The sequence below is a fragment of the Lepidothrix coronata genome, unplaced genomic scaffold (genome assembly GCF_001604755.1).
Source record: "Lepidothrix coronata isolate B3197 unplaced genomic scaffold, Lepidothrix_coronata-1.0 Scaffold25, whole genome shotgun sequence".
In the NCBI taxonomy this organism is placed as follows: domain Eukaryota; kingdom Metazoa; phylum Chordata; class Aves; order Passeriformes; family Pipridae; genus Lepidothrix; species Lepidothrix coronata.
In genome coordinates this window covers 2,694,898-2,708,138 of record NW_016690205.1, presented here as the reverse complement: position 1 = coordinate 2,708,138, position 13,241 = coordinate 2,694,898, and positions in this window count along the sequence as shown.

Sequence of the window (13,241 nt, the reverse complement as noted above, 5' to 3'; positions counted from 1 at the left end):
TTACAAATATTACTTGCCCTCTTCTGGGAAGTGTCTCCTCCCTCAGGCAGATTTATCCAGCGGGGTGAATCGATATTCATCAGGCGTATTTCATGAAGGCTGATTGTGAAATGAAACAGAATTTCAACTCAGCTTTCAGCAGCAATCTCTCATCTGATTGCCATTTCTTTTTTTTTTTCCCACAGTGCTAATGGATGATTAATTTCAACAAGCATTGCTATCTACATTTGCATAATTAATTATGCATAATTAAAACATCTTGCCACCCGTTCCAGACTCAATATCACGTGGCCAGGGATACAAAATGAGTCAATGATGCAACATTAAAATGTAGGGTAGCTCATTCCTCTGGGGTAACTGAGATTTTCTTATGTCACATATTTAAAGCCATGCTCAGGACCAATTAATTTCAGCGTGTGAAGACTAAGAAAATTATTTGTGTTATCTCAGTACAGATCATTACTGTCTCCCACGTGTTTTAGGAGCTTTCACAAAAAAAGGGATTCAGGTTCCAGCAAGATATAATTTGGGGCTTGAGGGTAATTTCCTGTTCAGCACCTTTCCTTTGCAAAGATGCTGCAGCAAATGGACTATAAATTTACGTACTGTGATTGCTATAAGAAATAATCCAGATTTCTCTGTTTCTCCATGAACACTCAAAAGATGAAATAGAAACATGGCCTTTGGAACAATTTAGGAGTTAATTTTCGATAATGTAGGAAAATGAATTACAAAATTAAAGCTTCTATTTCAAAAAACAAGTTTGAATTGGAATTGAATTAATTTCTTTCCACTCAAATTCACTCCCTTACCTGTTAAAATACAGTAGAACAGCTTCATGAGCTGGAATTATCCAGAGGGTTGGATTTACCCATGGAAGATCCACTGGGGACTTGTTTCCAGAAAGTGAAATTCACAGAGTGTAAATAAAGTGCAGGAAGAAAAGATTTGTTAATAACAGATTGGCATAAATTATTTATTCCATATTACCATGCCAGGAAGAGCTCGGCCCTGAGCCGCCGTTTCCAACCACAATACGTTGGGAGGCACTGGGAGGGGAGTCACAGTCTGAGCTTCTACAAATATTTGGGACGTCATCAGTCTGTATATCTGGAGTGACTTTTGCCGTGGCAGGTTTGATACAGATCAAAGGGCTGATCTCCCACCACGTGCTCAGGGTAAGGGCTAAGCCCTCTGAACTACACTTGGTGTTGGACACGAAGCTCTCCAGCCCTGAGCAGCTTCTCACAGACCACAGGTGGGAGCCAAGTGCTTTTCCTGGCTTTGGGTTGTCCTTACTTGGCTTCAGGAGTGGCAATGCCATGGAAAGAGCGGGATAATGGGATAACAAACCTTTAATTTCAGAGAGCACTGCAGTGTCACTCCTACCACCCCTTGGTGCCCATGGCAGCACTGGCAACTCATCGAGCCCTTTCCTGCATTAGAGCTTACAGAGGGCTAAAATGCTTGAGTCTTGAGTCCTGAAGCCTATTTATCAAATGTCCTTATCAAAATGATAAATGCAATAGATTCATACTGTGCCTTCCAAACTACTGGAGACATACTGGCTTTCCTCACTTATTAAATCATGTTTTCCTTCAACCTAAGAAATTATATCTATTTTATATAGGGACCACCTGATTAACAGGGAGAAGTGGAGGATGATTTACTCATTAGAAGGCAAAGGAAAACAGCTGGAGTAGTGAGACCTGCACCATGACTCGGTGTGGGGTGTAAGGATTTCAGATCAGACAGGGAGCACCTACAGCTGGAGGATGAGTGCAGGCCACGATAGCATTTTGGCATCAGAGGGATACAAGGAATTGCAGAAGAGAGGCTCTGGAACAAGTTCAGGCTGCAGTAGATGAAATGCTGGGAGCCCTGTGCTCCATATCCAGCACCAACTCGAGACACAGAGCCCAGAGAACCCACCTGAGCTTGAGCTGAGATTTTCTGAGCAAGCACTTCGGAGACAAGGGACAGAAAGTGTCCCTGGCTGGTGACAGGGAACCAAACCCTGCCAGAGACAACGTGCATGTCCGGGAGAGCGCTGGGAAGGTGAGCCCACGTGTGGAGGGATCCAGGGGCTGCGGGTGTTTGTGATGACAGCTGGCGTGAGGGAAAAGGGACCGGTTTTCCAGTGGAAAAGGCGACGTCAGGACGGGTTGCGTCAGAAGTCGGAAAAGCACACTTTGTAGTGGAGGAGCCCGACAGGAACGGCCTATGTGTTTCTGTTTTTGCTCAGTGCTTGACGTGGAAGTTGGAAAATCTGGTTTGGGAAGGAGAAGGCAATTAGTAGGGCTGGTAACTAGCACCTCAAAAGTTTGAAAGAAATGGTAGCTCCTGCAAAGGGAGGTAAAAGTTGTAGGTAACGATACAGATGTTGTGTCCTGCTGAATTAAACACCTGCACTGTATTTGCCTGTGATTACAGTAACTCACACTTGGTGCCTCCAGTGGAGCATGGGATGGTGGGAGACCCACACCCCTAATTACAGCAAAACAACACAGTAAATGAGAGGTGGGGATGAGTGAAGGAGCCAACTTCGCTTTAGCATCAGCCTTCACTGGGGCACCACCGAGAGATCGGTGAGGATGCTCTAGGACAGCTGTGTTAAAGTTTTACAGCCTACTTTTTCATTTCAAGTTAATTAACAGTAATGAGGCTATTATGTGGATTAGGGGGTGGCTCTTGCTTACCAGAGTATCAGCTATGTTTATCTATCGGGACTATTCCCATTTTACTGACTTTCAGACCCTCACTAGATATTAAAACCAGGAACCTGGAGAGGAAAAGCCCTTCATCACATTTATCCTAAGTCAGTGTTTGTGCTGACTAGGTTGTGGCTCTAATAATGTTCTAATCATTGCAAACTTTCATTAAATTTGAGTTTCTTTCTTATTAAAATATAATTAACTGGATGGGATTGGAGAGAAACTACACTTAATATCAAAAAACTGCACTGCAGCTGAAGGTGGAGGAGCTTAGAAACAAAAGCAGGGAGGTGAGACTGTCAATATTTTGAAGCTTCTCACAAATCCCCAGACTGTTTCATTTTAAAAGGGCAGCAACAACAAACCTTCCAGAGGATTTGCTTTCATGTCTTCATGTTCATCGTCATTGCTTTGCTTTGTTTGTTTGTTTTAAAATGCTCCGCTCCACTGGTGGCCATGGTATGCTGTGTTACAACACAGTGTTTCCAGACATGGAAGAATGTTTATATATCTGTGAGGAAACATTTAGCTATCTTTTAAAAATAAGCTATTTATGTATCTGGGTGTAAAAGACTGATGTTCAGTTCAGAGCCTGGTCCCATCAGCCCTCCCTCTGCTCTGGGTCACTACGGTCATGTTTACAGGGTAGACCTGGAACTGTTTTTTTTATGGATGCCCCTGTAGCTGGAAGACATGACCATGAACTTCAGAGCCTTCATAACAAGTAAATATTTAATGATGCCAATATCCCATAGAATAGTTGCAGGAGTTTGAAATAGATCTGGATAGAGTAGCTGAACAGAAAGAGGTGGGTTTTTTTTAGGTAAGATACAAAATCAATGCAATGTAAGAGTTCTTACTTTGAGCACGCTCCACTCCACCCATCTTACATATTGATTTATTTTTTTTTGGTCATTCAACAGAATATTTGCCTGATTCTACTTGGCTGCACTGGCATACAAGATAAAATCATTCTGTCTAAGTGAAAAATTAGAGAATAACTAGTCCAGACACCTGTCTGATGTCTCTGCAGAAAGCAGAAGTTCCAAAAGGGAGCAGGACAAAGTTCACAAGCCTGTACTCACCCCACAGGAAAGGCTGGAGTGTGCTCACAGTACTGCTCCTGAGCTTCCCAACTGCATCCCCAGAGAAACGCTGTCCTGTCTGTCCTAGGGACAGGGAGCTGCAGTGGGAATTATGTCTAACATGTCTGGCAGATCTAGTGTTTGTACACAGGGAGATCTGGTAAGGGAGCAGCTTTTTACGTGTGCAGATAATGATAGGACAAGGGGGAAGAGTTATAAACTAAATGAGGAGAGATTTAGATTAGATGTGAGGAGGAAATTCCTCCCCGTGAGGGTGGGGAGGCCCTGGCACAGTTGCCCAGAGAAGCTGTCACTGCCCCATCCCTGAAAGTGTCCAAGGCCAGGTTGGACAGGGCTTGGAGCAACCTGGGATAGAGGAAGGTGTCCCTGCCCATGGCTGGGTTTGGAATGAAATGAGCTTTAAGGTCCAAACCAAGCCATTCTGTGACTCTGTGTAACAAAAACAAACCTGCAGACACATGGTTTGGTAAACAGGTCTTCTGATTTACCTTTTGCAAGAGTGCTTGTAAGGTCACCCAAGAACAGAATGAAATCAGTCAATCTATGACGTTACTATAATTATTACTGTTATTGTCATCCTCCTAAAAAGTGTCAACACCTACAAATGTATTTTGGGATTTTTGTGTAGAGATGGAACTCAACATGGGGAACTATCTTCTGAATTCGGCCCAGGTTTGAACTGGAGATTAAATAAAATCCAGTCCTTTCTACCACATCAAGGCTGGGCTGTGCCTGGCTGGCGATGGCCGTGGAGGAGAGGTGTGTTCAGCCCACGTTCGCTGCACGATGGATTTGGTTAGAGGACGGTAAAAAACCGTCACATCTAAAAGAAGGGGGACCTGCCAGCCAGTGCGACCCGGGGATGGAGAGTGCAAGGCACTGAGTATTGCGGGGGGTTTCCCTGTCGGGGTCTGGCCGGGGAGCTGAGGAACACTGCTCAGAACAAGCCGTCCCTGAGGTTTGTTGTGTGAGATGGTTGAACAGAAAGCGGAGCGCCCGGGGATGCGAGAGGCTGGTTTGTAAAGGCCGGGTACCACCTGCTGGCGGGCGGGGGCAGCGCGGGGGCGGGAGAGCTTGGAGAGGGACTGGGAACATCCTCTGGGAACATGGACAGAGAGTCGGAAGCATCACCCAGGGCTGGGAGAATGGACGGGGCTGGAAGCATCGTCCGGGACTCAGAGGGTGGGCTTGGCTGGAAGCATCACCTGGGGCAGGGAGCATTGCCCAGATCTCCGAGGCTGAGGGCATCGCCCGGGGCTGGGAGCATGGACCAGGGCTGGGAGCATCACCCGAGTCTCAGAGCACTGCCCGCTGCCGGTGGGAGCTTAGCAAACAGAATGTCAGTGTCAGGCTGATTTCATCACATCATTCATGCTCATAAAATTCAAACTACACAGGAAATAAATTCATCGACTAAAAAAAAAAATCTACAAGAGAGATGGAGAGGGACTTTTTTACAGGGGTGTGGAGAGACAGGCTGAGGGAGAATGGCTTTAAACTGAGAGAGAGAAGGTGTAGATTCGATATTAGGGAGAAATTCTTCTCTGTGAGGTTGGGGAGGCCCTGGCACAGGTTGCCCAGAGAAGCTGTGGCTGCCCCATCCCTGGAAGTGTCCAAGAACAGACTGGATGAGGCTTGGAGCAACCTGGGCTAGTGGAAGGTGTCCCTGCCTATGGCAGGGGATGGAATTTGATGGTCTTCAAGGCCTCTTCCATCCCAAACCCTTCTATGATTCTATGATCTCATAAATTGGCATAAACTGATGGGAAAATTAATCAGTATCTCAAATTTGTGTGGATGTCAGAGTTCACAGATTTCAAGCCCAACTTTTGCCAAGGAACATAATACAAAGTCATGTACAGAGGTTCTATATATGTCAGTCCATGCAGATAGTTTTCCCAAGTGCTCTGAGGTGTCAAACAGCAGTTTTAAAGCTCCAGAATCAGTCCCTAATTTAGTCGCATTGACACCTCCTGGCCCAAGGAGTGTTCCCAGACCTCAGCAGTGTCTCTATCTCTGGCCAATAGCTACAGACACAGCTTGGCAAACTCCAGGTTTCATGATGGACTGACAGCTGTGATACAGAGAAAACCAATATTTTTAAAGCAGGCAGAAAGAAATATTTCAATTTTGTAATCAAAAACCGAGAGATGTGAGTTTGAAAGGTAATTTTAATAGTTAAATCACAGTGGGGTGAGGACTCTGGTTACCAACAGCTGTTTGCCAACAGAACATTCCCTGGCATTTTCTTTGAGGAAAGCTCAAAAGATCTTTTCACATTAACGGTCCCCAGAATGAGTGTTAGGTTTCCTATTATTGTGAGCAAAGCCTGGGAAGCCTGGTGCCCTGCGTGGGAGCCAGATGCCCGGCCAAGCACGGGCAGCAGCTGGGGAACAGTTGAGAACTGCCCAAGTAATGTTGCCAACTGGAAGAAGGAAAAAATTCCCGAGAAAAACGAGGTTTTCAGAAGGAATTTGAAGTTGATTTGGGGTGACGGGAGCATGGCTAAGTGATTATTTTAGTATAGGGAGGGGGAAATAGAAGGGGAAAAAATGTTTTAGTGATTCTGAAGAGACCAGACTGACCAGGGGTACCAAGGGAGGAGCTGGGGAGAGGGGAAAATTGCAGTGCTCCAGAACAAGACAGCTGCTAATGCTCTCCATAATCCATAATCCTAGGGAAAACAGGAGGTTTGAGCTGGAAGTGAGGTACTTGTCTGAAGGGATTCCAAATCCTCAACTGAAAGGGGCTGTAATTTTTTTGTATATCCTTGTTTCTGAAAAATAATTTTGCATTCCCAGAACTAAATACATGGCCCCTTGTAAAAAAAAAAACGAAAACAACAACAACAAAACCTGTCTGATTTGGATGTCTTCAGTGATTATTTCCTCAATTTAATTTTCATCAGCAGGAAAAAGTAACTTCAGCCTGTTGAGTGGTATCAGTGGATATCAATATTTGTACTTATATTCCCTGCATTTACATACATTCCTCCAGAGGAACTGATTTGTTTTTCTTGAGCACTAAAGCTCCTCTAATACTCCTCCTGTTTAGAGAACATTAAGCAGCTGTGAAGTGATTTAATGAACCAAAAAGAAGTGACTGGTGATGATTCTAATCAGTAGGTTCTCTATTGCCGTTAGATATCTTACTTCATCAAAGGAATAAATCACAAATGTGCAAATTAGGTGCAATTTAAAGACACTTAAATATGAACAGAATGGGACTGCAGATGAAATTCTAGTGTCTCTGAATCTTAATTTTCAAAATTACTGTCAATCATTGTCATTGCTGTCATTATTTTGGATGTGCAAAAATGATTTTTCCAAACCAGACAGATAAATAAATCACATAAGGCAAATACAGGCATATATTTTTGTCTGTAAAAGAAGTTTATCTGGTTGCTGCTTGCCAAGAGGTTTTTGTACTCTGATAATTCAAGAAAAATACTAAAAATTTAAATATTTCTGCATTTCTCCTGGTCTAAATACCCTACCAAAAGGACTTTTTTCATGCCTGTGGCCAATAATTGTTTTCATGTGCTGTGGCAAGATAATAGAAACAATAATTTTTGCTGTCTCCCCCACCTTGTAGTTGACATAATTACTTTAAATCAAGTGAATCTGACATTATGCAGATTTCTCTTCTACTGCTTAATATTAATTTTAATTTTTTTGAATGTAAACATTTTTTAATTCAGATGCTCCCCAGCTTTCAGAAACAAGATATTTCATCCCTACTGTTCAGGGAATGAGATGCTGAGAGGAGCACACACTGTGGCAGGGGTTAATTTTCCTGCCTGGGATATAGATTTGTATCCTACTCTCATTCCTGGAATAGCTTAAGCAACGTAACAGAGCTGGACTTTATCATAGTGTATATAAAATTATATGCTTCATCTATCTTGAGGGAACAGCTTGGCTGCTGAATTGGAGGCATTGCAGGAAACTGGTCCAGTCAAAGGCATTTCAGGGATGCTGAGCAGCAAATGAATGGCCAGCACAGCTCCTGCTGCCTGCCAGCTCCAGCACGGTGGAGGGTAAGTGAAAACTGGTTATTGCTGCCATAAGTGCCCCTCTGTGGCATCTTTTTGTGTGTGTGTGTGTGTGCTGTTCCCTTGCCAACAGTGGGATCAGCTGACTTTTCGCAGGTAAACACATTTCTTTGTGTACACTGCTGTTCTTAAAAGCAATTAAAAAGCTGAAAGATGTCACACAGCACGTTCCCGTGAGCCTTTGCTGATCAAGGTGGTTCCCCCCAGCTAACTGTGCCATTTTGATTCCACTGAGAGACACCATTCTAGTTCCAGGAAGCGTATTTGAACTATATTTTGCAGTAAAAGAACACTACAAAGCAAACAGCTTTTCCTGAGAACTCCCTCAATTCACCAGAGCCAGTGTGGCCGAAAGCTGTTTACATTTTGTCTTGTCTTGAAGCCCTGATTGTGGTCTGTGAGAGCTGCAGCTTCTGTGTCACCCCCTCCTTCCCAGCACTGTTTCTGTACCAAAAGCAGCCTGACCAGGTCAAGGGAGGGGATTCTGCCCCTCTGCTCTGCTCTGGTGAGACCCCACCTCCTGTGCTGCATCCAGCTCTGGAGCCCCAACACATGAAGTACATGGAACTGTTGGAGCAAGTCCAGAGGAGGCCACAAAGATGTTCTGAGGGCTGGAGCACCTCTGCTCTGGAGACAGGCTGGGAGAAACAGGAGTGTTCTGCCTGGATTAAAAAAGGCTCCAGTGCCTAAAGGGGACTTAATAAACAAAAGTAGAGGGATGTTTAGCAGGGCCTGTTGCAAATAGAACAAGGGGGGATGGCTTTAAACTAAAAGGAGGCAGTTTTAGATTAGGTATTAGGAAGAAAATCTCCCCTGTGAGGGTGGGGAGGCCCTGGCACAGGTTGCCCAGAGAAGCTGTGGCTGCCCCATCCCTGGAAGTGTCCAAGGCCAGGTTGGACGGGGCTTGGAGCAACCTGGGCTAGTGGAAGGTGTCCCTGCCCGTGGCAGGGGGTGGAACAGGATGGTCTTTAAGATCCCTTCCAGTCCAAACCACTCTATGATTCTGTGATCTCCTGTGTGTGGACAAAAAGAGTTCCTTTGGATGGGGTTTCTGGCTATACAACCATTGAGAAGAAAAAACAAAGAGGAGAAAATCTTAAATATTAAGGAGGGCTGCAGAAGGACTTGTGTGCATGTTTTTTTCCCGTTTTCTTAGCTGGCCTCAGTAAACACTCCCACCTCCCCCCAGACCTTCCTCCCCCCTCTGCCTTTAGGCTGTCACTGCTGCAAAAACACTATCCAGAGCTAAACATATTTGTACCTTTTTTTTTTTAATTGTAAATTTCTATTGTTTTAATGGAATTTTTCTGTGGGTTTTTGTTTGTTTTTTTTTTAACCTGTGCAGCGTGCCACTGTGGTGGTATTTACATCTGAGGGGCTCATCCTGTATGTCCCAGCCCCAGGTCCAGCCCTTGCTGTACTGCTGGAGATGCTGGTGTGCCCCAGCTAAGATGCTGAACCAGGTTTTCTGTTGACTGAGGGTGAGATCCTTGATGAGGTGACACCCTAAGGACCACCCTCTTGTAAATTATGCAGCAAAGGAGTGAAGGTGATTTTACTGCAGGAAGAATAAAGAACGAGTGCACTGCTGCTCAACAAAACTCCTTAAATGAGCCCCCGATTTGGTGCTGCAGCCTCTTGAGACTTTTCACGCAGAGTCTAATCCGATTTAAAATGCATCCAAACTCCCAGCAGCAACCAGCAGGGAAGCGGGACAAAGCTGACATCCAGACAGCCAGCTCTGGGAGGGGACCTGGAGCTGAGACAGGGCTGAGACACCTGAAGGTCGGTGTCTGTCTGCAGGCACCTCGCTTCAACCAGGGCACGCTTCCAATGGCACCAACATCCCTAAACGTTGTCCCAGCTTCAGCCATCGGCTCCAATCCCATCTCCTCTGCCCGACTGGGGCTCGTGGCCACCCTGCCCTCAGTTTCCTAGTTATGAAAACAGCATAAATGAAAAGGCTTCTGCGGTTGCTGGGCAAGTCTAGAGCAAAAGTGTTTAGGAAAAGGAAAAAAAAAAAAAAAGAAGAACTATTTTAAGCTCTGAGTGTGACTGTGTTTCTCGAAACCAAAGCACCCCACGGGCCATCTGTCTCCTGGAGAACTGGTCTCTGAGACTGGGCACAGGCAGATCCCCGAGCACACCACGACTTGGAAATCAGCTCCAACATGGGAAGGAGTGTTTCACTTGCTGGCTCAGGACACCCCATCCACGGGCAGTAATCCCCTCTTCATCCTCCTGATGAGAGCAAGCTGAAAGAGAGGTCACCAGGATTTGCCCCGAATAGCCTGGGTTCACAGTGCAGGCTGGAGCCAAAGTTTGGATAAGCATAAAAAGCTTTGGATAAGCCATATTAAAGCAAAGGTCAGATGAGATCACTACGCTGCTGATCATGAGCATTGTTTTCAGTTTCCACAAGGGATCCTGACTTTTGAGTGGGGAGAAGATGAGTTTTCCAGGGACTGCTTCTCTCTGATGTTAACAGGAGGTGTCAAATCAAAGTGGTTTGGTTTTTTTTCCCCTACCTGTCATCATCCTCAGAAGAGTCTCATTGAGGCCAGCTCTGAAAAACTTACTGGCTTGCACAGTTCCTAATATATCACACCTGAAACTGGCACCAACTGATGAAACTCTGTAAAACCAGTCTCATTTGAAGAGCAACACACGCACACATATGCTGGGATTCAGAAGGAAAATATACTAAATCCTGGGGGTTGGAAGATGTTGGGAAGATGCTTTAGGAGAAGCTCCTTCCTGTTCCAAGCCTTGGGGTGAGTGAACCAAACCAACCCAAGGACAAACCACTCATTTTCTTCTGCTGCACAACCATCACCAAAGCAAAGCAGCCTGGTAGATCTCTCCTCCTCAAAAGCTCCTCACACCCATGATTACAGGAATGCTGATAAACCTCTGCCAATGCCCCACGGGCACAGCCCTGCTCGGATGACTTCCCCATGAACATTTTTTCCTGGCTCAGTTCACTGCCCCACTCATGGATTTGCTTCATCCCAGTAACTGATTTGCTGTTTCCAGAGTCATAATCACTGAAACAGAATATTTAACAAAACCAGACGTGTTTATCCAATACAAGAAGTCATAGTTGGCTGGGAGAACGTGGAAACAAGTGGTGGAGGCTGCCAAATACTCACAAGCGCTGTTAATGGTACAGTGCAAAAGAGATGTCCAGAAAGACAGCTCCAAGAAGTAAAGCTTAACCCTTAGAAGGACTGAAAAAAATGAAGACAGGTTTTGTCTCTAGCTGCTCTCCCCCACCTACATACAGCTGGTGTGGCAGCTCTCACAGATGCAGTGAATCAGAAGCGAGACCCAAAAAAGCACTGAGGGCATCTGATACTGCAAAGGTGCTCATTTCTCTTCTGTGACAGTAGATTTATTTAAAATTGTGTCCTAACTCGCAGCTCTGCAGCCCCAGAAAGGCTCAGCTCTCACAGCTGACAGTGATTTAAATGGATCCTGTGTTGCACTCGGCTCCTGGGTCCCTGGCATGTGCCAGTGGGGCAGGGGCTTTCCTTTGGAGCTGGCTCATACGGGCCTTGGCCATTCAGTCCTCATATGCTCAGCATAAAGTAAAATAGAGCAAAACTTTTCCTCTTGATAAAGGCTGAAACTAGTAATCCTAGCTGGGAGAGGCAATTCCAAGATTATCCTGCCATTAGAAATGTCATTCCAGTGACAGATATGGATGAGAACTTGAAATTAATAAATATGCACTTGTGGAGATTTTCTTATAATTCAAAAGTCCTCCAAAACTGTAAAAGAGGTTAAAAACAAGTTGCTAAAAGGATATGAACATCCTCAGGATCTCAAGAACATGTTGGAAAAGCTCTGTGAAGATTGGGAGAGTAAAGGAGCAAATCCATGCATCAGAAATTTGTCTTTAAGGAAAATCTGGCCTGGCTGAAGAGATATCAGTCGGTCCCTCTGAGCTCCAAAGCAGATTTACAGACTTTTTGCACTGAAAATCAGAAATTGAGAGTGACTGGCATTGCATAAAACAAGACATCAGATGTCTCCAATGAAGGCTGTAGGAATCAGTGACTGCATTTGGACACCAGCCTTATTTTTTTGGCTGAGTCTCTGCTGGTGTTCAAACACCTTTCCCCCCTTGAGTGTTTAAAGGAAAAACTTGAAAATATTTTGGTGAGGCTGAAAGGCAGGAAGTCTTCAGAAAAGGGAAATGACTTCAAGTGAGAATTTCCCCTTCACCTGTCAAACATTATCTCATACTTACAAGTCCTTTGAGGTAGCAGCTAAAAAGGTAGTTTTTGAAATATTGCCTGTGGGGCTAAATCAGGTTTCTAGCAAAGGTGTAAGGAATTTCAGTAATAGCCTGCTCCTCCATGGATTACAGTGCTAAGTGCAGGAGAAAGGAGGGTGGAGTGGCTAAAAAAGAGGGCAGGTGTAAATTAGATATTGGGAAGAAAATCTCCCCTGTGAGGGTGGAGAGGCCCTGGCAAAGGTTGCCCAGAGAAGTTGTGGCTGCCCCATCCCTGGAAGTGTTCTTGGATGGGGCTTGGAGCAATCTGGGCTAGTGGAAGGTGTCCCTGCCCATGGCAGGGGGTTGGAACGAGGAGCTTTACAGTCCCTTCCAACCCAAACCCTTTTATGATTCTGTGTTAAAATGCTCAGCCCCATCCTCCCACTGGCATTCCTATGCTCCAGTTTTGTTCCAGAAAAGTGCATTACCTGTTTCCCTTGGAAACCCGTCCCTATGGCAACAGGCAGGAATATCTCCATGCAGACATGTTACTGCTTTGACAGCCCCTTCTTTTTGTGACACTTCTTATGGCAACATCCCGAGACTGTCAGAGAGATGATTTGATCTTGCCCGTGTCCAAGACACCACTTGAATGATTTTCTACTGAGAACTTGTTTTTGCAGTCTTTCACTCTCCTGACTCTTGAACTCTCAGTCTGTATATCACAACTGCAATTCCATCTGAAGTGTGTTGCAAAATCCATGTATTTGCCTTTATCAGCAAAAATCCGTAACCTCAAACGAGATGTTTTTGACGAGACCTATTTTCCACAAAGCCACGCTGCCAAGTACCACGAGCTGCTTCTGTGGTTCCTTCCAAACTCAGTCCCACACTGGCTTTTCACTTGTGGGGTTTTTTTTTGTTCAGATGCCAAGAAAGTTTACTTGTACCTACGCCACCAACACAGTGAATTTCTAGCAACACTCTTCATACACACTCTCACTGGGATTAAGGGTGTTATCAATTTTTCCCACTCTGTTGTGAGTAAATGTGCTACCTCTAAGCACATCATAATTTTACCAATACCCTGTGCACTGCTGGCTGTGGATGATAAGAGGGAGAGTATGTGTATGCAGGGTGATAAC